Below are 16,816 nucleotides of genomic sequence, written 5' to 3'. Positions count from 1 at the left end.
TCAAAAGCTCCTCTAAAGCAGCAAACATTAGCTCCCCTAATTCCTGGGATCATGGAGGACCCCGTGCAGCACCCCAAGCCTAGGTGACTCTGCCTGCCATGCCCACACCACGTGGCACCCCTGGGGGCTGCAGAGAGGTAAGTCACATCAGCCTGATGCCAGAGAAGGGGACGGGAGGGCACAGTCCCGGCTGGGCCACAGTCTCAGGATTCCCTTACAATTCCCCAACCTGCTGTCCTAGCTCAGGCCTCTTCCTGGGACTGTGGCCTCGGTCTGCCACTCTGGAATGCCACCCCCTCAGCTCAAACCCTTCGACAGCGCCCTGTGCTGCTGGGGCTGAGGTCAGGCTGCCACAGCAAGTGCCAGGCTCAAACCTAGGCTGCACCTCTAGAGGACACAAGGACACAAGGACGGCTGAAGGTGAGGACCCCATGGGCTCCACCACTGCCACCATCACCATCGCCATCACCAGCATCACTGCGTCATGAGGCAGGAGGGGACGCTTGTAAAGATCAAGTGGGGGTGGTGCAGACACATCTGAGCCGGCGCCCCGACCTCTTGCAAGGAGGGACCTCTTGCAAAGTACTCTGTCCTCGGATCTCACCCCTCCCTGCCCCAAACAGATGCAGACAGTAAAGAACATTCATCATCACAGGCTGACAGCTCTCTGCAGCTCATGCACAGTACGCAGAGCTGTGCGGGCTCGTCAGTAAGTCCCCTGGGAACCCCGTGCCCAGGTTTGGGCTGTGGGTGACATTGTGCCCACTTCATGGAAGGGAAAGATAAGCCTTTGAGAGGTGCCTGCGCAGCCCAGTTCAACAGTGTACCAAAGGCCCCTGCACTGTGGGTCGCTTACGGTATGCTGGTTGCAGAGGTGTATTCAGTTTGTAAAAATGCATTGCTTTTCTGTTGTATATTCACTTCAATAAAAATTCAAAAATGGTACTTTTCCTGTTTTCCTGGCTTCTTATAGGAATCTTTCCCAATATGCCAAGGGTCCACTGCCTGGCTGAGAATGCTCCTGCCCCTGCCCCAGGCCCGTGCACAGGGGCTGCTCTGCAAGTGCACATCACCCACCCCACCCAGCCTACGGCATCCCCCAACTTTAAGAAAGTGCATTACCTCTGCCCTGTGAGAGGTGGAGAGGGAAAGCAAGACTGTCCAGAAGGGTGTGGGCCCCCACCCCCAGCCAGAGGCTCTGGGTAGTGAAGCAGGGATGCCCACCCCCACGGCTTGGCCGGCAGTTAGGTGCCATGTGAGAGCTGGGTCCTGGCCAGCCGTGTAAGGCAGTGGGAGAAGGTAGATGAGACCCAGGATGAAGGAGGGTCCAGAACCTTCTGAGAGGAAGAATCCATGAGGCCAGAGGATGGGGGCCTTCACTGTGAGCAGGGTCGCATGTGGGATCTGAAGGACACAGTGGCACAAGTGGACAAAGCCACCCAAACGCAGACACCCCTCAGCACACCCAGGGTGATGTGGCATGCCTAGACAACATTCCCATTCATCATCGCCATGATGTTCCCGGCCACCCAGAGCAGGGATTACCAGGAATCCCGTCCCACCTGAGAGGTTTACAGTGCCCAGGCTCCTGAGGTTCCCTGCAGCACGGTCCCCTGGCTCATCCCCACTCCTCCAGCCAAGGCATGACCTGCCGGGGCATGAGGAGTCAAAATTCCACACTATGGTTCTTAACCTTCTGAGGGTCACAATGCTCTCTCTGATAAACTGATCCTCTCATCCGACACAGACACCCACAGGAGCACACTCAGTGATGTCACCAAAGTCCCATGACCTCCCCCTGGCAGGGAGGACCCAGCTCCAGCCCGATAACCCCTTGTTAGGCAAGTGGGGAGGTAAGGGGAGCTACTGACCTCTCTTTCTATAAAGTAACCTCTGTCTCAGGAGGGAGCAAGCTCCCTGTTGCCAGGTATTCAAGTGTTAGTCCGGGACTACAGGTGAGGGGCCGCAGGTGAGCCTCGCCGGGTGTGAGCACCATCGGGAAGACAGCTCCATAGAGGACTGGCCTCCAATCGGCTGCTCTCCAGCCAGGAGGGGAAGCGCTGGGGAGGAGGTACGGGGGCGGGGGGGTGAGTTGCCAGACCCAGTGTTAGCCAGAAACCCAGAACACCCTACCCTGCAGCAAGAGGTGCCTGGGCTGTGGAGATGGGGAGGAAAGGAGCTCCTGGAAGCTGCCCCAGGCACAAAAAAAATTCTAGCTCTGTTCTGTACTTTCTCCCCAAACTGGAAAGACCACATTTTCACCACGGTTTACACTCTGGGCAGTTCAGGTGCACCCTTCAAAGGCCACAGATGGGGAGTGTTTTTCAATTTCTTATGCTTTTCCCAAAGTGAAACTCTTAGGGAGGGGAACCACCCTGAGGAGCCAGGGGTGGATGAGTGGGTGGCAGGCAAGCTTCCACACCACCCGGATGGGCGTGGCCCCAACAGGCAGGCTCTTTCCAGGAGGAGCGGCTCCTGCTTCTAGGATGTTTAGAAAGCATGGGACACTCCACTTCCAGGTCTACAGGGGCACCCACCTCATTCTCCAAGTACCTGGGAACTCACAGTGAGGGCGGCTTCCCCAGCTGCCACAGGCAGCACCTACCCTCCTCGTGGCCTGCTCAGGGCCTGGGTGACCCCGGCCAACATGGCCCTCCCACCCGGCCTCCTTGGGACCTCTCTTCTCCCACTGGTGGAGAGACGCTGGGCACAGAATGGACAGGAGCCAGCCAGCCATGGGGATGCTGGTGGGAGTGGGGCCAGATGGAAGAGAACAGAGCAGAGCAGAAAGGCAAGGAAGCTCTCAGGACAGCAGTCAAGACGGGCAGTGTGTTGCACTGAGACCACAGCAGAGACAGCCAGGAGAGTGGTGGCAGAGGACCCTATAGCATCACCCCAGACACACAGAACCCCCTTCATGTCCTCTATGATGGTAGGGAAACCGTCATAAGCAATAAATACAATAGACAGGCAAAGTTAGTACCTTGAAACATTAGTGCTATGGTTTGGAAAAACAGAGCAGGGTACAGGGTCTGGGAGTGGGGGGGCTCTCATTTCACCTAAGGCAGTTAGGGCAATCCCCTGAGAGAGTGACACCTGGCAGAGACGTGAAGGGGTGAGGGAGGGCTGAAGAGAAGGCATCATCAAAAGAGGGAACAGCCAGTGCAAAGGTCCTAGGGTGAAGCATGGAGGAGGAGCAGACACGGGTCGTAGGTCCTCCTTCCCTGCCAGGCAGCGCGCCTGTATGCCCCAGACCCTCGCATCCCACAGTCCTCTGTGGGTCAGAGGTCTCAGCTGCATATCCCCCAGGTGAGAGGACTGCAGCTCTAAGAAATGTACCTTGACCTTCTCTGGTCACTCCACCCAGGGATGATTTTTTTATTTTATTTTATTTTATTAAAAAAATTTTTATTGGAGTTCAATTTGCCAACATACAGCATAATACCCAGTGCTCATCCCGCCAAGTGTCCCCCTCAGTGCCCATCACGCAGTCACCCAACCCCCCCCCCCCGCCCACCTCCCCTTCCACTACTTGTTCATTTCCCAGAGTTAGGTGTCTCTCATGTTTTGTCACCCTCACTGATATTTTCACTCATTTTCTCTCCTTTCCCTTTATTCCCAGGGATGATTTATTGACTCAAGGCCTGAGCTTCTAGGGGATCCCTGGGTGGTGCAGCGGTTTGGTGCCTGCCTTTGGCCCAGGGCGCGATCCTGGAGACCTGGGATCGAATCCTACATCGGGCTCCCGGTGCATGGAGCCTGCTTCTCTTTCTGCCTATGTCTCTGCCTCTCTCTCTCTGTGACTATCATAAATAAATAAAAAATTAAGAAAGAAAAGAAAAGAAAAAAAAAAAGGCCTGAGCCTCTGGGCAGCAAGAAGGAATCGCAGGAAGAAAGAGTGCAACGCAACAGGGAAGAGGAAGGTAGGGTGGACAGGCTGAGCGGAAGCCACTGGGCCCAGCCACCTCCAAGCTCCGGAACCCACATGGGTCACCATGAAAAACAGACTGTCACCTGATGGCCACGGACACCAGGAAAACACTTTTGGAAAACGCTGTAGCACCTGGCATTAAGGGCCATGGAAATGTCTCCCCAGGGCTCACCCTTGCAGGAATGCATCCGAAGGAATACTGGAGGAAGGAAAAAGATCTGATCACAGTATTTGCTGCAGCCTTATTTGCAATAAAAATATAAACAAAATATCTCCACAGTCAGGGGTAGCCAGACTGTTCTCCCAGCGTAAAGTCACATCCACAGAAGTAATAAAAAAGTGGTTGCGGGGACATCAGAGAATGTGCACGATATCGTGTTAAGTCAAAACACACCCACACGAAATATCAGAAAGGGAGACAGAACATAAAGACTCCTAACTCTGGGAAACGAACTAGGGGTGATGGAACGGGAGGAGGGTGGGGGGTGGGGGTGAATGGGTGACAGGCACTGAGGGGAGCACTTGACAGGATGAGCACTGGGTGTTATTCTGTATGTTGGTAAATTGAACACCAATAAAAAATACATTTATTATTAAAAAAAAAAACACACCCACATGACCTAACTCTAATTGTACTTGCACTGCGGTTTCTTTTTTTTTTTTTTTTAAGATTTATTTATTTATTTTTATTTATGATAGACACAGAGAGAGAGAAAAAGAGGCAGAGACACAGGAGGAGGGAGAAGCAGGCTCCATGCACCGGGAGCCCGACGTGGGACTCGATCCCAGGACTCCAGGATCGCACCCTTCGCACCCTGGGCTCAAGGCAGGCACCAAACCGCTGAGCCACCCAGGGATCCCCTGCACTGCGGTTTCACCAACAGGCTCAGTGGGGACGAAGATTGAACAGGAGACCGGGAAAGATGACCTCGTTGGGTCTCTGAGTAAATTTACTCTTCATGTCTTCACCCTGAATTCCATTTATGTGGCTACAAACTTATCTGTGCCAATAAGTTTTTCAGGACCATGGATCAGAGGGGCCTGCCAACCAGGTCGGCGCTCCGAGTGTGAGCGCTGGAGCCCACTGGGGGCGACGGTTCAGGCCCGACCCTCTCGGACGGCCGCGTCTGGCCTGAAATGGGGGGGATTACTGTCCGTCTAGTTCAAAGACTGTGGACTAGACTGGGAGCCAGGACGATTCATACACAGGCTTGACCCAGACAGCAGCCGGGGTGGGGCAGTATCCTCCATCCAGTACTGGGCCAGCTCGGCTCCAAAGGAATGTGCACGGACTCACACTTGGGGGTGGGGGTGGGGGGACACTGGGCTCTCACTGTGAAATTTGGGACAAAATTTTAGAGGCAGGAAATGAGATCTACCCTTAAAAGGGCACCACCGGGCCCGGAGTGGACCAAATCCCCCTGTGATGTTTCCTCTGTCCTGGTCTCCCAGTTGGTTTAACCAGGCATAGGTTACCCTTTCCGTGGCCCTGGATTTGCATGGTCCCTTCTTGCCATAACCCTCAGGACACCCCCCAAAGAGTCCTGTGGGTTCCCCACCCCTCCCTGTTAGGGGCCTGGGGGCAGGTCCTCCCACCTGGTTGCAAGTGGTCTGACGTTCCCAGCACCCTCAGCCAAACAGCGTCGGACACAGGCCGCTGGCTCCTTCTCCCTCCTCCCCTGGGTTTCAGGACCCATGACCAATTTCCAAGTCTGAAAATCCAGCGCCAGCCATCCCACTCTACCCCATGTAAGCATATCCAGTATTTATATATAGAATTCATAGCAGATGTCTGGGCTTCCATTCCAATAGCCTGTATTTTATACTGTTCACATGGTTACTCTAAACACAACGCAACTCAAGGTAACCCAATCCTCTGCTATTCGACCAAATAAGCAACATTTTTAGTGCACGCCTTATTGATACTCACCAAGCGTTACATTGCTCACTGGGCTGGCTAGCCCGGGACACAAGCTGTGGATTTACCAGCCAGGAGTGACCCTCCATCCCACACCAGCCCTCTAGGAAAGGAAGACTACATGGGTGGGACACATTCAAGGATTTAGTCGGGCAGGACACACACTGCACACACACAGTTTAACTAAACAAGAAGAAATGGCAGGTGAGTGCCACAGACAGGAGATATCTAGAGCCTGAAGGAAAATGAACTGTTGGCTGGACCTGGCAGGCTTCCTGGAGGAAGGGAGACCAGAGCCTGGAAGGATGAATAAGGCTTTGTGAATACCGAGTGTGCCCAGGCTCAATACCAAGATATATCTATGCACTTGAAATAATTTTACTCACAATTGCTTACAAGCAACTTATCCAACTCCTAACAGCTCTGGATGCCTTCTAGCAGTTTCTCAAATGGGTATTGATGCTACCCTCCTGCACACCCCATCCCCAGGAGCTCCCCTACTCATGCCATATCCCCAGGTATGCCTGGGTCCCTCTGCCCCTGTCTACCTGTCCAGCCCTGAACCAGCAGCACACACCCCAACACCTGGCAGCGCCAGCCCCTCGTTTCCTCCTCAGGATGTCCTGGCTGTCCTGAGCCTTCTCCACATTTCACAACCAGCTTCCTGAGTTCCAGAGTCTCTGCTGGGATGTTTTATATGGGATCTTAAAGTGTTCACAGTATGAAAGGCAAAAATGTCACAGCAAAGCCGGCAGGACAGAAAGATACACCAGGATGCTTATCGCGCTGCTGTCTCATAGCTTCAGGAGTGTATACATTACTGTGGGAGGTGGGTGGAGCGGATGCTTCACAACAGGGTGAATGTACCCCATGCCACTGGGCTGGACGCTTTTACGTGGTTACAATGGCAAATTTTATATGATGCATATTTTAACACAACTTAATGGTATAAATAAAAGCGCATGGGTAGTAACATCACAGAATCGTACAAGCTACTGAAAAGAATGACTTAGAACTGCAGGTAGAGCCTGCATTCAGGATTTTATCTTTAAATGTTGGGCAGTCATTAAAGCATGTCTGCAATGTGCTACTTATTTATTTAAGCCCGTGTAGACTCATCTATTCTTAGCTTTTTTTTTTTAAAGATTTTTATTTATTTATTTGAGAGAGAGAATACGAGCACCAGGTGGGGGGTAGGGGGAGAAGGAGAAGCAGGCTCCCTGCTAAAGCAGAGAGCCCAATGCAGGACTCGATCCCAAGACCCCAGGATTATGACCTGAGCCAAAGGCAGATGGCTAACCAACAGAGCCACCTAGCCACCCCTTCCTAGCTCATTAAATGGATTAAGGTCCAATATTCCCATTTACTATGATGTTTATACTTCCCTACATTTGGACAGTGAGATTCCCTTCACGCTGACTCCTACTGGCACACCTCCACTGCCCCCTGAGGATTTCTTTACTTTCTGCCCCAATAATATGCTCCAGGCACAGGGGCCCCTTTCCCTACCTCAGCCCTGGCTCTGGCCTTTCCTCTGAGGAGCTCTGGTTCCTCTCCAGGGACAGTGAGCTTTGGAAGCCCAGACCTGGGCATGGGGTCTGCTCACTGCTACTTGGAAATCACCATCCCCGGGGTTGTCAGGAGGTGCAGCTAGAAAACACGAGCACAGGCCACCCTCGTTATCCAAATATCCCATCTCTTAGTTGGCCTATACTAAATTTTCTTTACAACCCTCAAGTCATTGGCAAAGCTCCTGTGATCACCAGACCCTCTGTGCACACACAGAGGGAAAGAACTGTCGTCTGATGTGCATGTCCCACTGAGGCAGGACGAGGCGATGCTCTGCCTCCTTGTTTCTGCTCTCAAACTAAACTAGCATCCTGTTTTGTGCCCTAGTGAGTGCCACGTTGTTCATATTTCTGGGCTTTTTGGCGGGGTCACCATTAGAAACGGTCCCTAGGCACGGTGCTCAAATGCTGTGTGGCATGCCCGCATGCAAGAAGGCCAAGGCCAGCCTTACAGACACAATATGGGCTGCAGGAGCTTCCTGAGGGCATGACTCCCAGCACTGCTGGCCATGCATTCATGCCATCCATCCTAAACAAGGAGTCTTCGACAAACTCATGTGGGAAGTAAGACTACATACTGATCGGTAGATGAAGATGTCAGGACGAGAGGCCCACAGAAAGCCAGCCTTGCATTTCCCGGTCTTCACTAAGTCAGTGTCTGTAGAGACTTTACAGGACACACTGCTATAAATAAGGAGAACCAACAGTCGTGAATCCATGCACTTTTACACACAGAGACACCTAAAATTGTATTTCTATATCACCCTCTGCATGTGCGTGCACATGCAGGAAAAATCCATTTGAGTGTGTGGCACTCCTTGCGATTTTACACATTTCTTCAGGGTGCTTTCTAATCATTCTTTTTTTTTTTTTTTTGGCGATTTTTTTTTTAAAGCTTTAATTTATTTATTCATGAGAGACACAGAGAGAGAGGCAGAGACATAGGCAGAGAGAGAAGCAGGCTCCCCGATGAGCGGGGAGCCCAATGTGGGACCCAATTCCAGGACCCCGGGATCATGCCCTGAGCCGAAGACAGACGCTCAACCACCGAGCCACCCAGGCATCCCTAATCAGTTCCCTTTCTGCGTGTGTTAGTATCTTCTCCAAAGTGGAAAACTGGTGTTTGGGGCCGTCCATTGACTGACTTATTTGCTCAATATAACCAACTTCCCAACCACTCCCCAGCCTCTGCCGCCCGCCACTGCTCACAGCACCCCTGCTTGCTTCCCGGACACCGGGCACCCAGGCCACATCACCACCAGCACCTCCACACCGTACCCCACCACCACCCCGCTTCCTCACATGCCAGGGGCTAGCACCTATGCCCTGGGAAAGGATAGACACAGTGGTTCGTGTAGGGGAAGTAACACCTCCAGGACTGTGTCTTCCTATCCATAAACATTTATTTAAATATTGTTTAGGTCCTTCTACAAAACTGTATTCTTTTCCCAAACCGTCTTGTACATACTACTTAGATACAATCCCAGGTACTTTAGATAAAGCTCAAACCATCATTTACAAAAACAAAAAAACTAAGGCGGGCACTTGATGAGTTGAGCACTGGATGTTATACTGTATGTTGGCAAACTGAATTTAAATATTTAAAAAAAATTTTTTTTAATTAAAAAAAAACAAAAAAGGGGGGGCACCTGGGTGGCTCAGTCAGTGAAGCATCTGCCTTCGGCTCAGGTCATGATCCCGGGATCCCAGGATCGGGTCCCGCATTGGGCTCCCTGCTCATCCGGGAGCCTGCTTCTCCCTCTCCCTCTGCTTCCCCCCCTGCTTGTGCTCGCCCTCTCTCCCTCCCTCTCTCAAATAAATAAAATCTTTTAAAATAAATTAATTCATTAAATAAAAAACAAAAAAAGTAGCATGACTTGAACAGAGAGAAACTGCAGAATTCCCTCGAATGTTATAATAAAGCATACCTCAGAGGCACTTGGGCTGGGGTGGGAGCCTCTCCCCACCACTGGGCAGGAAAGTTCTATTTCCCCTATAAGAGGAAACACAGGAAAGGCGCTGATCTGGCTAAAATGACGGGGATCAAGGAAAAATCTGCGTGGTCCCCAAAAATGCAAGTGAATGAGGCTCCCCAGGTGTGTGCACAGAGAAGTTCAGTCCCTCACTTCCGAGTCCGAGAAGCACACGCTGGATCGCGGAGCACAGACTGCGGGGATGTTCGAATGGCTGGAAAATGTCTGCAGCTCCACCATAGGAGCACCGAGCTCAGCAAAACCCCACTGCAACTTCTCAAGGCAACTTCTTGATTAACGTCATGTTAAATGCCCAAAATCCCTTTTACATGGGCAGTTCCTCGGAGCTGGGAACCTCCCACCCTACGCCTCCGCCCGGCGCCCAGCTCAGGGGAGCACCCTGTCACTGGGGTGCAGAGGCCACGTGCGGCCACCATCCCAGCAACGGAGCTTCACCTTCCCTCTGGGGCTTCTGCCCAATGAAGACAGGCTCCCCTCAGTGACACATTCTGCGGTTCCTAAACATTCTAAAGGGGACACTTGACATTTACAACAATCATAAATGTTGGGTTTCCTTTAACTAAACAGATGTTCTGCCTTTTATGGAAATCTCAACAAACAAACGTGTTGGCCTGAGTGGGCTGAGCTGGAGTGGAACTCTCCATAACCTCTCCCAAAGCCCCAGAAGACTCGGCTCTCCCAGCTCCCACCTGGCCTGCCCTGTCAGAGCCCCCAAAGCCTCCCCCACCCATCTATCCACCTCAGACCCACTCAGCCAGGGATGTGCCCAAACTCCTCTCGCACCCCCAACCTGGCCTCAGCCGCCCAGGTTCCTCGCAGGCTCCAGCTCCCACCAGAGCAGACCAAGGAGACTCCGCTCTCTACCACCATGCCTCCACCATTCCTACCCCCTGAGCCCTCCCTCGTCCCACACCTGGCCCAGGTGAAAGCCAAGTCCTCCGTGAGACTGCCCAACTCCCCTCCAAGGCTGGCTCTGGCACATGGGGCTTCGGGCAGAGGGCCCTCCTTCTCCCTCTCTGTTCAAGGTGCTATCCTGATAATGACCTATCCATCAATCAGGTATGCTGACATCTGCACTATATTAATAAATAAATATTGTACTTTGCTTCAAATCCAGAGCAGATATAGCCACAGTTGGCATTAAGACTATAACCCATTACAAAGGATGCTTATCTACTCCCAAACCAAGGCTGCTTGGGATAAAAAGAAATAGCTTTTATTACGACCACAAGAGTGGGGAGTTCAGAAGACAAAACTTGAGTGGTGCCTCCTGGGACAGGGCGGGCAGGGGAAAGCTAGAAAGCAGCTCGAGGAATCTTCCGGAAGTTATACTCTTGACCTGGACTAAGACGCATGGCTGTGGACATTCATCAAGCTGCTCTCTGAGGTCTATGCACATCACTGGCTGCAGAGGCAAGGTCACCACCTCTCATCCCACCTGCCCTGTCCCAGCCCAGTCACGTGGGTTGGTGCCCAGTCCTCAGGTTCACCTTGCACCTGCTAGACTCCAGTTGCCTCCCCACCTGCTCCCCCATTCACAGGCTCACCAGCCTGGGCTTATGGCACAGCTCAGAGCCAGCCATCTTCCTCCAGCTTGGTCACCCCGTTTCTACAGTTCCCCAGCTGCTAGTTTCCCTAGCCTTAACACGCACCCGCGCACACACACACAGGGTACTTAACCCTGAGGCCCAGGAAAGCTTCCAGAGCAGGGACCATATTTCAAAGGTCAGGGAAGCAGGCGGACAGGAAACTATGAGGGCAGGTCTGGGGGGAGTGGAGCAGGAAAGAAGAAATCAGTTGTAAAAGATACAAGAAAATGAAGCTTCAGATGTCTTAGAGTACAAAGAAGTTTAGAAAAAAACCCTTAAATAGTATTTTCATTAAACAAGGAGCTGGGCTGGGCAGGGGGTGGGGGTGGGGGGGTCCCTGCTGCCACCCTGTGTAAGGGGGCTGTGCCCTGGGGCAGGCAGGACGACACTGTGGCCCATGCTAAGGAGGAGCCTGAGTTCAGCTACTCTGGAAAGTCCTAGAAGATGAGCAAAGCCCCAGGACCTGACACAGACCCACTGAGCACCTGTCAGAGGGACCCCTAGGAATCAGTTGGGGTAGCACACTGCCCCCAAGGGCCACTCTGAAGGTCCTGACCCTGGCCCAAGTAACATGGACCCCTTCCAGAGGTGACTATGGGGCCGTAATTCCCACCCAACATAGGCTCACCCCCAATGCAGAACACCTCCCGGGATGACTGTCAGATGATCATCAAGCCTCCCACCTGGCAAGTCCTGGACACCCCTTCACAACTGAAGCCAGCTCCCCCAGCCCCCAGCCCAACTCCCACATGGGTCAGCAGACTCCAGAGGGATCTGCTGTGGGCTTACTGCCCACTCACTCTCTATCTTAACCCAACTCAATCTCATAGCACCTTCCCTGCCCCGCCGCCTGGCCTGAGGGAAGAGCAGTTTTACCTCTTTCTCTTTTTTTTTTTTTTTTTTTTTTATGACCAAAAAAAGCTGGACCTCCAACAGCTCACTGAGGCCACATAGCACACAAAAGGTGGGGCCCAGGGGTGGAGACCCCGATCCTAAGTTGGCTTTTTCCTCCACTACCACCCACCACACCACACGTCACCCACGTCTATCTGAGGGCACAAATCCCAAAAGCAACCAACAGGCAACCTCAAAGAATGTAAAAGTTGACAGATCTCACTAAATCTCTTGACAGGAGTGGGCAGGGGCTTACTCTGACCTTGGACCCAGACACAAAGCCAGGCTACTCTATACAGTCAGCAGAGTGAGGAGACCACTGCCCAGAGGTGACAAGTGTGAAGAAGCAGTGGTGATGGGAAAGAACAGTGCCAGTGATGTCCCCTGTTACCTTGGGCACTATAGAGCTCACACACCAGTAACCACCCCTTTTCCCCAACCTGTGGAGTGAGCCTATAGAGAGCAGACACCATCTAGCATGTAACTGCCATTTTAAAGGCTCTGAGAAGTCCCACAATGAGGAAACCTAGTTCATGTCCTATACCCAGGATTTCCCAAGTGCATCTGATGAAAGAGCACCATTTAGTTTTGACCTAGGGGACACATTTTGAGAAAAAGTGGCCTGGAGGTAAAGTGAAATGGAAAACACAAAAGCAAAACTGAATGGGACACGTCAGCAGAGACTGAGCAGAGGCACCACAGATCCTGTCTCCAGCCCATCACACTTACTTCCCATCCCCAGCCACCTCCTCCCCTTTTCGTGAACAAGAAGACTGATATATCCAAGTCTGGGGGCTCTCTGAGGCTCTCTGGGGGCTCTCACATGGTCTTCTGGCCAGAGGATGTCAGTCCTGACAAAGAGGCTTTCTCCATCCGGTTACTGGGAAATCATTTGCAACCAACCACCCCAGATACCAATGACCCAACAAGCTCCAGGATGCTGGTCTACACAGGCAGGTAAGCATCCTACCCCCACAACATGGCTCAGAACTGGAAATGACCCCAACTGCCTGGGACCCCAAGCCCAGTTCCTTGAACGCAGCCCCAGAAGTGCACGGGGCTCCAGAGCTGGTGCCAATGCCAGGGAGGGAGGGCACAGCCCACACCAGGGCCAGTTACCAGAGATGATCGCCCTTTCCAAAACAGAGTCCATTAACGGAGTGCATTGGTGGTGGATGTCAGGGTCTGGTTACAAACACTGCAGAGATTTCCCTGTGAGGGAAAGTGCTGCTCCCTGAAGCCGTTTCCTCTACCAACTATGTTGTATTTGGGCAAATATATAAGTTTCACTGCGGTGACCCTGTAGGTGCTGACAGGTAAGGGAGCCAGAAGCAGGGGCCCAAGCACCTGTGAGGGACAGAAGTGGGTTCCCCAACAGGCACCCCAGTCTCTCCTTCCCTCCTGTTCCTCATGAGCTTGTGCTCGCTCTCTCGTGCTCGCTCTCTCACACACACACTCACATGCACTCACTCTGCAAGCCCTAATTTAGCAACCGTGGAATGTTACTAGCTCAGTGATACCTAGGACAAGTTTGTAGGAAATACGACATTTGATTTATGTTTGCAAATGTGCGTTTTCACTAATTAGAAGGTTTAGGGCAGAGTAGGGAAAAATATGTATTTCAGAGTCCCAGTTGGACTTGCCAGAAACCAGCCCATTACTAACATTCTTATTTTCGACAAAATATAGCATTCTGATTACATACCATTTCGGCTCAACAGCTCCCCGCTCCCGGAAGTGGCCCAAGGCCATGGCAGGGACTGACCCGGAGGCCCTGGGGGGCTGACTCTGCCAGCCCATTCCAGCGAAAGGGGAGGCAGGAGCTTCCACCCAAAGTCCTGAAGGCCCCATGGAAACGGGCACCAAGGTGGCTGCTCAGGTTCGTACAGAAGGTGGGGCCACCCAGGAGAGCCTTCTGGCCTGGGTCCTCCCCACCTCTTATAATGAAGGCCACGTATCTAAATGCACTGGGGGCTCTGCAGCCTATTTCCTTTATAGATGAAAGAAAACACTTTTATAATTCAAATTGCAATTAAGGAGTAGGCAGTGGGGCCTCAGTCTGCCAATTTGAGTTCTGCGTGATCCCAAGCAAGTTCTGCAGGCTCTCCTAACCTCAGTTTGCTCATCTATATAATGGGCACCCAGTCCCCAGAGTGGCGGCAAGGATTCAATGAGTCAATCGAACATCCCTCAGAACCTGCCTGGCACACTGTAAATGTGTAGTAACCGTGAGCTACTTTTATTTATTAAGCCTAGTTATGTGTATCACGGGTGTTCGAAGGCAGGGTACCTTGACCAAAAAGTAAAGATATCATGTAATGCACACCCTAAATAAAAATGCACACCCCAGAGAAACATTCTTAATGGACATCAGTATAAAATCCATCCTAAGTGCAAGCTTTTATGGGTCTCTTAACAGTCCTTGGAAATTAACCAAGGAGGTGCTAAGGATCCTGCACTTGTGTGCACGCATGTATTATGTGGGAGCACATGCAGCTGTGCGGTCCATGGCTCCCAAGGAGCACATGCATCACCCATGTCAAGCGCAAAAGGGACAGGCCAACCAGCCAAGGAAGGCCCGAGGTCCTGCCGACTCTGGGGATGTCCACCGGGGTCTACCTGGCTCTCCGGCCAACTCTGCCTCTGCAATGTGTCCTAGACACCTGCCCTTTGGCCAGGGACACCAGTATTTGATGCCAGAAAGAAGGGGCCAGATCAGCTCCAGGTAACATAGTCCCAGGATGCACAAAGGCAATGCACATACAAGAATTTAGTGCACGGCCACACAGCAAACTAAAGAGTTAGAAACAAAGGTGCACAGGGCCCCGGTGCCTCTAAGCAACCCCCTTCCTCCCCACCCCCCGCCAACAGTCAGTGGGAGTGTCAGCGGGAGTCCCTAACCCTGCTGGCACAGACTGGTCCTTTCCACTGAAGTGGGAGAAGGTGGGACGACTGCAGCGGCCCCACCCCGCCCCAGGCCCACTGGCGAGGAAGACTGCGTTTTCCCTGTGTGGTCACAGAGATCTCATTGTTCTGCTCCACAGAGAGGAAACGAGAACTGAGCTCAGAATGCATTTTGGAATTGGCAGAAAAGAACATCTGGGAAAGGAAATGCATTTCAGAAACAAACATACCTTTGTACCAGCTTTTATTTTCTTTAAGTGTTGCACAAAAAAAAATAATAATAAAGGCGTGCCAAATTTACCATCACTCTACAAAATCTCCTTTTTTATGGGGCAAGACTGGGAGGCTCTGCTTTCAAATGATCTACTGTTCCTGAAAAAAAAGCAGCCCGCTAGGTGCTGAGGCCTCGAGGCTGCTGCCAGGAGCCAAACAAAAGACCTCAGGCTCGCAACACTTCTGTCCCAGGCAGAGCAGAGTGGACAGATAGAAACCATGGTTCTTGGTCCCTGCTGAAACCCTGTCCAAAGCCCCTCCGGCCACTAACATGTCTTGAAAAGCTGGAGCTTCTGGGTCCTGAATATCTTATGCAGGTCTGGGGGCTGCCTGTAAATGCTCAGCACTTTAGACCAGCTCTGATTATTCTCATTATACTTGGAAACAAGTTAAGCTTCAGATCTGAAGTTTTGTAAGAATGTGGAGAAGCCTGAAATGAGCATTTGGGAGGGCCCTGGGTGCGTGGGGGGGGGGGGGGGGGGGCTTTTTCAGTATGTGGGTATGTGGAAGAGGGGACTGGGTAACCTGCCCAAAGTCACCCTCTGCTAATCAGCAACACGGGAGAGCAAAGAGGACAGGTTCGTACCAAAGCACTTGAAATTCACTCATTCAGGGCACCTGAATGACCCCCAGATCTCTCTGCAGAAGGGTCAGACAAGGGAGGGGCATCCAGTCCCCAAGGCACTGCGGTGACCTACCACACTCCAAGGAAGAAGCCCAGCATCTCAGCCTCTGCCCCCAGGGATGGTGGCCTCCCACCCCCTGACCATATATCTGGGTCCTGTGTTTCAGTACAACCCTTCTGTGCCCAGGGAGAAGAAACGGAACAGAGAGATGCACCTGGAGCCTGGGACTCCAACTGCTCCTTCTTGCGCAGAGAGAGTAGGTCCCAGAAGAGTGCTGCTTAGAAGGGGGAGCAGGTAAGTCTGGTGGGTCGGCAGGCCCTCCTACTCATCTCCGTGGCTCCTGCCCCAGGCCCCCCGACCCCCAGCATCCCAGCAGAACTCTGTACAGGGTCCAGGTGCTCCTCAGATTCAATGTCCACATCTGTAGGAAGGGGGTAAGGACATACCAACCATTAAAACCACACGGCAACCCGGCACTGTGCCTACACACTCCCCAAGGGCCCCCTTATAAGGACCACTGGGCTTCAAGAGTGCCTCAGGGGCTCTAAGCCTGGAGCTACAGGTCTCCCTCATGACAGAGTCTAACATTTCTGTCGCACACTGAGCAGCATGCAAGGGTGGAGGGAAGGAGTGCCTGCCCCTCACTGGCTCACTCTCCAAACAGAGGTCAGCACTCTGAGCCTCTCTGGTGACCATGGAGATGTGGCCCAGCCTCCCTGCCTCCGGGGCTGCTGTGAAGGTCAACCATGGAAGAAGAATGGCCCGCCAGGGAGAGAGGCCACCCCACTCTCCCAAGAGGGAGTGACCAATGCCAAGGAAATCAGGGTCCAGATAGCACAGGAGCCAGGCCTGGGCAACAGGCACAGGGTGGAGGGGTGCCCTCCCTTCACAGCCTCACCTCCAGGACAATCACCACTGGCCAAGGGTCAGAGTGTTCTATTCCCAGATCTGGCCTGGCCATGACAGAGCCGCTGCCTGCCTGTCTTCATCCTGTTCCAGGGGCCTAGTTTGGGGCCAGGAGCACCTGCTAGGGGCTTAAATTACTCTCGGGCTAGAGGCAACAGGAAGTCAGGAAAGCCAGCCTAGGCCGAGGAAGGGACGGGCAGGTCCCACCTAGGT

At 52.6% G+C, this 16,816-nt stretch overlaps 1 protein-coding gene across 2 annotated transcripts in view; it reads right to left on the bottom strand.

Moving 5' to 3' along the window:
• The window catches only part of LRP5 (LDL receptor related protein 5), a 107,267-nt gene that overhangs the window by 77,115 nt on the left and 13,336 nt on the right, over nt 1-16,816 (bottom strand). The window lies entirely within an intron of this gene.

This window comes from Canis lupus, chromosome 21 (genome assembly GCF_048164855.1).
Source record: "Canis lupus baileyi chromosome 21, mCanLup2.hap1, whole genome shotgun sequence".
Taxonomy (NCBI): domain Eukaryota; kingdom Metazoa; phylum Chordata; class Mammalia; order Carnivora; family Canidae; genus Canis; species Canis lupus.
Note: the sequence above shows the minus strand (reverse complement) of the source record. Positions and strands in the feature narration are given on the sequence as shown.